Genomic DNA, 7,050 nt, shown 5'->3' with positions numbered 1-7,050 from the left:
AGTCTCGTAGTAAGAATGTTGTTACGTCGGTCGTCTAGCCTACAGTACATCTGGTGATGGCAGGCGGACAGTCTGTGGACCCTGCACTTTTGTCTAAACTGGCTGTAAGAGGCAGATTCCCTCACCTCCACCGGAAACTATTCCAGAGCCGGGTGCACGGTGTGTGCGGAACGCAGCTGTTCTTGTACGTGGTTGTTCTGCAGTAGGGCACGTGCAGGTGTGCGTCGTTCCGTAGTCGGAGACGGAGTTGTCTTTGGCTGTCTCCGGTGGTGGGGATCAGCACCTGGAGGTGGGATGGAACTGAAGCAGATACTAGTTTGTACATGATCAGTCGTCTGTTGTAGTCTCTTCTAGTTGCTAGGGTGTCCCATTATATCTCTTCAAGGAGTTTTACTCGAAGTGTAAAGGCCATTGCACCTTAGACAAGCCGTGCTGCATGATACTGGACTTGCTCGAGTGTCTTAATGGTTACAGTATCAATATTGCTAAACAGAATAGAGGCGTACTCAAGCTTCGTCCGTACAGGGTGTTTTAGGCAGCTTCCAGCGCTTAACGGGGCAATTTTCTTTGCAGTTTGCTGATCATGAGTAGTTCTAGTACCTTGTTTGACTTGCTGGAGGCAGTTTCAGCGTGTTCCTTCCACCACGGTGTGTAGCGTATCGTGACTCCTAGATGTGTATAGGTAGTCACCTCTTCAACAAGTTGGCCTGCAATGTAGATTAGGGGGAGCTTGACTTTACTTTGGGTAGATCCGATGCACATCATCTTACATTTGTCGGGGTGTAATCGAAGTGCCCAGTCTTGAAACCAGGTTGTGACAATGTTCAAGTCCGTGTTGGTTGTGTTGGCAACTTCAACGGCAGTACGTCCAGAGTTGTACAGGCATGTGTCATCCACAAAGCAATTGATGCTGGATTTGCGTATTTGATGTCGTTAAGATATAATACAAACGACAGCAGGCCGAGGATGCTCCCCTGTGGTACCCCAGCTGTTGTGAACCCGCATGAAGACGCCACCCCATTGATGACAACGCGTTGTTGGCGATCTGACAAGTTGTCGGTGAACCAGTTAATGAGAGGGCCGTGGGATTTCGTATCGGGATAACAATTCCTTTTAGGACTTTCTATCCGGAATTCCCGAGTCCAACAATTGAAATCGGATGCCTTTCAATGCAATGCCGTTTCTTAGCACATTTTTGTCATCATTACATACAAATGTTTGAAATAGCCCTAAAGCAAGCTATGTGAGGAGTCCTCACTCACTCACTCACTCACTCACTCACTCACTCACTCACTCACTCACTCACTCACTCACTCACTCACTCACTCACTCACACACACACACTCACACACACTCAATCCTCTTGCCCATGATGTGTAGACCTGTAACGCACGATACAAAACAAGCAATCGTTTCCGTCAGCGACATAGTATTTTCCTTACATTCAAATGCATATCAATATGTTATTGGATAGGATAAAAGAATAACTAGAAAATGATGTTTGAAAATACAGTTTTGTCGCCGTAAGATTGCACCGGGTACCTTCAATAGAGTACGCTCATCAGTCTTCCTTCAATAATTCGGATAATCACATCCAAGCTTGAGTTAAGGGAGCTCCTAAACCGCATTAACCATCACCCAAACGCTATCAATCTTACTTTGTTTGAATCGTGAACAGGATCAAACATTGTTGGCAAAGCTGGCAAAAATAGAAAAGGCTTACTGGCAGAAAGGAATGCCTGTAGAGCCATTATCTTTGTTCTGCGTAGATCAAACAGGTTTTTGTCAGTGAATAATGTTGTCAGGTAGGTGAATGATTGAATATCAAAGTTCTTTATTCACCATCACTTGTTTAACAAGAGCCAACGTTTCTATGACCGTCTGACATCTTCATCAGGGCTGGTCCACTGGGCACTGAAGCTAGGTATTACTGATTTTTTTCTGGACGCTGAAGGCATTGCTGCTAACAATGCGGCCCCAAGCGTAACAAACGCGGTTCTGAATAAAGAACGGTGCTATACAAACTATTTTACAGACGAACTTTACTGGCAACCACTAGCAACCAAGATGATAAAATTTTGATGTCGAACGTTGACCTTTGTTAACCTACATGTGATTATAGCATTATTGCAAGTCAAAGAAGATTTTCTTTCGGTGTAACAACCCTTTGACAGCGATGGCTGACTACCGATTCACTGCTCTCATTAAGGCCGTGTTCATGTGAAGTCAGTGAAGGCGCTTTACATGTGGTTTACCCCGAAGCCGGTTTCAAGTGGCTCCATCTGAACGCTCCAAATCACATTGAAAGCGCCTCGATCCCAAACCACTTCTAGAGGTGGTTTCGAATCGGTTTTTCCGCATAGCGATTTGCGTCTGAACGCAATGTGATTTCAATGTGACTTCGCCTGGTCATGGATTACGGGTTGATATTTCTTTATTTATATGCAACTTTTACGTGGCAGCAACTTAAAGAGCAGTAATGGTCAAATAATGTGTCCGTTCTAGGGCGAGCTTCACCGCCTCTGGCGGGACTACGTCGGCATACGCTGGGAGGGGGCATCAGCAAGCAGGTCGTTGACCTCTGACATTAATAACACGCTACCTTGCGTGTTTTCATCAAACAACAATAAATGTAGCTCAGGCGAATTGTGATCGGACACGGTTTGAAAGGAATGTGTGGCAAGTGGACCAGATGTGAGGAATGCGAGTTACCCGAATCGCGGTTTGAGTGACTTCACATGAACAAGGCTTTAGTTGCCCATGGACAGGAGAATCGCATTTATGTATGTTGGCGTACAGTGTATGTGTCACGCATATTGAAAGAGACTAACAAACACAACTCTACAGTGTACAGACTAGCACAGTGATGACTTTGGGTACTAGTAGGAATCAGGCTTCAGAAATCACATCTTTGAAATAGCAGCATCATACTTATATTACAGATTTGAAAAGTAGATATAAATGCATAATTCAGACACAACGGCATTTATGCAAAAGGATTATAACTCAAAGCAACCAGAATTCAATAAAGGCAAGTTATGTCTATCCATCTCTCCTTTTAACTTATCATCAACTAAGATAAATCCCACTTATTTTTGTAATGTTGGTCGCTTATTTCAATGTCAAACAAAGCAACCAAGTCATTAGCATGCATATTGAGTATCATAATAATATAATCATATTGAGTATCATATGTATTTCTACTGACTATCTGTGTGTGTGTGGTTTTTGGGGGGAATACTTTGGGTACTGTCAAGTAAAAACGAAGTGTAACAGAGATTTCATTCGTTCTTTTGACTTCATCTAGCAGTTGTATTCCTTTGACCTTGTTCATTCACCCTATCAAATCCAAATGGTATACGAATCCTTTTTTTACCCAGCAAGTGTAGTCTCGCTCTGTTAACCTTTTCTGGAAAAAGATCAGCCAAACTGCCTCCACCGTATTCCCGTTACCGCCACCGACCTACAGCAATTGAATGGGTGTATTCCCGAAAGAATTAATTAGCCATAGAAATGGCACGAGGGAAATTGAATCGGTTCTCATTAATTTGATTGGCCTTCAACGTGCACCCAACGTGGCGCTGCGGAATGAACGAGTGTCTTCCTGTGGTAAAATGAACGTTTTTTCCTGTTTGACGCATCATGAAGTCAGGGATCGACTACCAATACACAAATTACGAAGAGCAGCTTTTGGTATATCTTTTGAGGACGCCGTGGATGTTTTCAGCTACTTCAGGTCTAAAGTATGGTATACTTAATGGTAAATGGTGATATAGAACCTGTACTTAGGTTATATTATTTGCAATAGAGCGGCTGAGGATTCGCCACGCTCCCCGGAGCAGGTAAGATGAGTGAGTGGGTGAGGCAGAGACTCAGAGTATACGTGCGGTGCATATATATAGTCAAGTTTTTTTAAAACCACGCAAACATAAGTTGCTGCACTACCAAAAATGTTTTTTCTTGTTTTCCTTGTACAAAGAAATGATATCTTATATCAAGAGAATTATTCTTTGAACAAGAAATTAAAGAATCCCCATAGCAAGAAAATTAAAAAAAAACACGTGTTTCTTGAGTTTTCTTGCTGTAGCCATACTCTTGTTTTATTTTCTATCCACAAGAAAATATTTCTTGAACTAAGAGCTAACTGATCTTGAAGCAAGAAAACCATTCTGTACACAAGATTTCTTGTAGCAGAAAAAATTACTGTAAACTTTCTTAAAATTCTGAAAAGTCTTACGATTCTTGTGATCATGATAGTAGAAATATTTTCTTAAGAAAAAGAAAAGGAAAAATAAAATTCTTGTTGTAAGAATCAACATACAAAATCTTTGAAGAATGTTTCTCAAATTTTCTTGAAAGTCCCCCTGGCAAGAAAATATTTCTCAACATAAGAAAATAAGAAAAATAAGAAAACACATTTTTGGTAGTGATGGAATAAGCAGTTGCCAATAATTTGAGTACCTCATTGCAGAGTACCGTCAATTTATCTCAAGATCATGATTAAATCTTATACCCTTTGTTAGCAATTTGAATACCTTCATTTTAGCTGGTTGGTGGCAAATGTTAGTCGGCTCCCCTGATGTTTTTCACGTTATCATACGCTACGGCGCCCAGTCGGCTCTTCCAACTCTCCTCAGGTCAAGGGAAATGTCAGCACGTATCTCAGTAGGCAGGTTCTCCTTAACTGAGCGGGTCGTAGTTTTCCTACCTCAGGCCACACCAAGTACATTTTATGGATGACGTCCTTTGGAGACCCTAAATCTAATGCGAGAGGGCGAAAAAAAAGAAGGGCCCTTAAAAACAAGATGCCCAGATTAGAAATATACTAAGAGACGACAAATGTTAGGACACAAATTGAATGAGGTGACACAGTGTAACAAGCAAGACGTCTTTTATTCATCATCAAAACAGCAATAAATCAAGTGGAACAGCAGTTGTCGTCTTGTGCTTTGGGGAGATAGATGGAGCGGTCAGCAAGTTTCTTCAAATGTGGCAGCATGTACAAAAAACTTCCTAAAGAAAGTCATGATTTCCTTTCTTGATGCTTCATAAGCTTTGGTCCGTACAAACCTATTTGCGGCACTGTCGTGACTCTTTGGTCATAGTTACAGGAAGCGGAATTTCTTGTGTTTTTTTTAGGAACAGGCCAAAATTAATGCACGCGCGGACGTCATCCATAAAATTTACTTGGTGTGGCCCTCATAAAGGACGGATGTTTTTGTACGTGCAGTATGTGAGGTCATTCACACAGCCAATAAACGATAGAATGATTTAGACGGCTAAGTACACAACTTACAACAAGTCTCTTGTGTGGCATCTCCAAAATGGTACATTGAGACAGAACTAGTTAAGCAGCCAGGCAAAGCCAGGCAATGACCTCCACAGCCATCTTTGAGACATACCAGCAGAATCTCGTGAACTTCTGTATTATTGTTAGGAGTTTGAAATCCACGAGGACATTTATTGAATCCCATCTAAGGCGGTAATTTGTCCTTTTAGAATATAAGGTCAACCAGACTACTCTCAATTATGTGTTTTGAGTGTAACTGAAGCAGTGAGAGGTTTTTATGTCAAATAGTTCTAACAAGGCGTTTGAATAACAAAATGTATTCAGTAAATAACTTTTCATTCACAAAAACAAAAAAAGGAATTCGAAATTGTGATTGAACCTCCTTTAAGATCAACATGTTATATGCAATTTTAAATTAAAATCACATTTATTACATCACATATATGTCCGATTATTTTCTGTAGTATGAAGCTCAACTTTATTTCAACACAAAGGGTACACAAGGATCAAATTTTCAAACGACCACTATCGTCTTTATCAGATTTATTAATGCCCAATCACTTCCAAAAGTAAACCAGCGAGAGTTACAAACACTTGACCTTACTCTCACGAGACTTAACGGATGCGTGACGTCAACAGTCGGGCAAACGTGCCAGGAAGTTTATACCGATTATTTTTTTAACCAAAATTAAAAGTCATGTGATACACAAGAGAAAACATTTTTTTATAATCTAGACATAGTACATAAAATATACAAAATAATCTCAAAGATGGGTCACAGAATTCCAGGATGTATTACATTAATGAAGTGACATGAGGTACTGTCTCGATAAATTGATGCTATTAAACTTTATATGAACTTTATTGCTCAACAATCGTACAAGGTACAATGTATGGCAGTAATACAACAATACTACAAAACTTTACTTACTACAAACTACTATCTAAACAGTATTTCAGTTACCATATGGTCATGTATTGATGATATGTTCTCGCTTATGGAATAAAGTGTACAAAAATTGGCCTACATAAGCATATATGGTAGTTGGACATGACAATAATTCATAGAATGTATCGTACTGTTAAATGAGATGTATGTTAAACGACTAGAAAAATTAGTAATTCAAATACCGGAAGATTTCTGTTAATAATCAAATCCAAGAATTTGATTGCATCTCGTGTGACGGTTATATAAGAAATGCGATAACTTGAAATGTCAAGTGGCACATTGACAAACCAAAGGAGATAAAGGCTCTTATAATAGGTATTGCATGAGTAGATCTATTCCATTTGATTTGCCGCCGTCTCGGAATTAATTAAGTTGAATGGGTTTTCCTTGAGGCCATAGCTTTAACTCTATACTACAAAGACAAACTATGCAGAGTATGATAAATATACTACGATTTCCAGACATTCCACATATTGAAGGACAGTAGGTAACATTTCGGCACTCCGTTGCGACAATTACGGGGTAGTTTTTTTATTTCACTCCATACTTTAGTATGGAGGGAAATACTGTTTTTACTGATGATTCTCCTCCTCCTTCTTCTTCTCCTCCTGCCATTTCTTTAAATTGATTCAATTCCTTCATTTTTGGGCCAAACGACCTGGAATTTCGTATAAAGGTAGAGTGGGTAAATACCCCTAGGCGTTTTTTTATTTTTCTTTGATACAAGCTTTTACAATCGTTTTATTTGCGTTTTTAGCTGTTCCCATAGGAAAGTACTGTGGGGCGTACGCGCGTGACGTAATAAGAAAGG

The sequence above is a fragment of the Branchiostoma belcheri genome, unplaced genomic scaffold (genome assembly GCF_001625305.1).
Source record: "Branchiostoma belcheri isolate BF01 breed outbred unplaced genomic scaffold, Haploidv18h27 scaffold47, whole genome shotgun sequence".
Taxonomy (NCBI): Eukaryota; Metazoa; Chordata; class Leptocardii; order Amphioxiformes; family Branchiostomatidae; genus Branchiostoma; species Branchiostoma belcheri.
Note: the sequence above shows the minus strand (reverse complement) of the source record.